General features: G+C 53.4%; 1 pseudogene; it reads left to right on the plus strand.

Moving 5' to 3' along the window:
• LOC142465245 (uncharacterized) overlaps positions 1–2345 on the plus strand; it is a 53736-nt pseudogene that overhangs the window by 39583 nt on the left and 11808 nt on the right.

Here is a 2345-nt window from a genome sequence, read left to right on the forward strand (position 1 = left end):
GGTACCTTTGGTGTTCTACATGTTCACACACACACACACACACACACACACACACACACACACACACACACACACACACACACACACACACACACACACACACACACACACACACACTCTCTCTCTCATACACACACACTCATACACACACACTCTCTGTGTGGGGTGGGGGGGGTAGCGGATACAGCCACAGGAGCGGAACCGGAGGGCAAGCAGGAAATCCCCTGCCCCGCGCGAGCAGCCACGGGGACAGGAGCGGAGACCAAAGGGGAAGCAGGTTGGGGGGGGGGGGGACATTCCCCGCTGTCATCTCCTGCCCCGCACGAGCAGCCACGGGGACAGGAGCGGAGACCAAAGGGGAAGCAGGTTTGGGGGGGGGGGGGACATTCCCCGCTGTCATCTCCTGCCCCGGGCGTGCAGCCACGGGGACAGGAGCGGAACCGGAGGGCAAGCGGGACGGGGGAGTGGGTGGGGGGGAAATCCCCTGCCGTCATCTCCTGCCCCGCGCGAGCAGCCACGGGGACAGGAGCGGAGACTGAGGGGATGAGGGGGGAAGCGCGAGCAGGAGACAGGGACCCGCGCACGCGAGGAGCAGCCATTACTTACCCCTGCAGAGAAGGGCTCCATTCCGCGTCACGGCCAATCAGCCAGGAAGATATTTTTATTTATTTATTTAAATTTGTGGGGGGGTGGGGAAGCGGAGACAGCCACGGGGACCGAGGGGAACACCCCTGCTGGCATCGGGAGCAGCCACGGGCACTGGGGGAAAGCGGGGACCGTAGGGCAACCGGGACGGGGGAACATCGCCCGCTGTCATCTCCTGCCCCGCGCGAGCAGCCACAGGGACAGGAGCAGAACCGGAGGGCAAGCGGGGCGGGGGGGGGGAGATGGGGGAGAAATCCCCTGCTGTCATCTCTTGCCCGACAGGAGCGGAGACTGGAGGGGATGAGGAGGGAAGCCGCGGGCAGGAGACGGCGACGGACTGCGCGCGCGAGGAGAAGCCATTACCCCTGCAGAGAAGGGCTCCATTCCGCGTCACGACCAATTGGCCAATCAGCCAGGAGGATATTTTTTTTGTTATTTTTTTTTTTTAATTTTTGAAAATTTGCGCAGAGCAGGGGGGAAAAGTAGCTGGCCACGGGCCAATTTCCGTTCGCGCCTGGCAAGTGGGCGACCGGGTTTGTCGAGCACTGTATATATATATATATATATATATATATATATATATATATGTGTGTGTGTGTGTGATATATGTGTGGTGTGTGTATATATATATGTCTGTGTGTGGTGTATGTGTTGTGTGTGTATATATATATATATGTATATATGTATATATGTGTGGTGTGTGTGTGGTGTGTGCGTGTGAATATATTTATCAAAGTTGCAGAAAAAAGGTAGGTGCAAAACAGCGCTAATGATATCAAATTAAATGTTCAGGCAGCCAGGTGAATGACTGGTGGTACAACCAGTCAGGGTGACAAAGTGAAAAAAAGGGATAACGGCGCCCAAAAAGGGTAAATACCAGATCAATGGAAAGTGTGACAGTCCAAATGCAGTCCTTGGGATGATGAATTGTGATGATTCTCACCTCAGCAGTATATATGTGGAAAAAGAAAAAAGAGAAGAAAACAGATAATAGTGCAGTAAATCAACACAGGGGGGGGGGGTGCACAGGTACTAACAATACGAAACATACAAGACATACAAACATAAAACACTAGCACGGCCTAAATATTAATAAAAAGCAAATTTATTATGGTGTGGAAGGTGCATAAACCGCATCCGGAGGGGTAAAATTACAACCCTACTCACAAGATGCTGGATAGGTATAAGCAACGAACTGATGCATGCAGCTGGGCTCTCAAGATGGCGACCGGAGCACTTTGGCTGGCGTCTACACGTGACCGGGATGCAAGACAGATGACTCAGATGACGGGGCCTCTGGGCGGACGTGACGTCTCCTCCGCTGTAATTCCACCACCGGCTCACAGGACTCCAGTCCTCCAGTCCTCCTCAGCAACCGCAATGCCGCCGCACATCGGTTTAAGCACTTTTGGAGACTGCAGATTTCTCCTTTGGGACTGCAGACTTCACCACGACCTGGAACACTCTAAAAACTCGAAACTTCCCGACGCGTTTCGTACGCGTTTCTTCACTTGAAGAAGTACGCGCATGCGTGTTTAAAATATTATATAATACACACACACACACACAGCTACCAAGTGACAAACACACACAGTGATACCCGCCTCCCAAGCACGCTTGCTGTCTCCTCTGCCAGGACAGCAAAAAGCTCCTGGTAGAGCGAGCGGCAGCAAGCAAGAGCGAGCAGCAGCACCTAAGCG

This window comes from Ascaphus truei, chromosome 13 (genome assembly GCF_040206685.1).
Source record: "Ascaphus truei isolate aAscTru1 chromosome 13, aAscTru1.hap1, whole genome shotgun sequence".
NCBI lineage: Eukaryota > Metazoa > Chordata > Amphibia > Anura > Ascaphidae > Ascaphus > Ascaphus truei.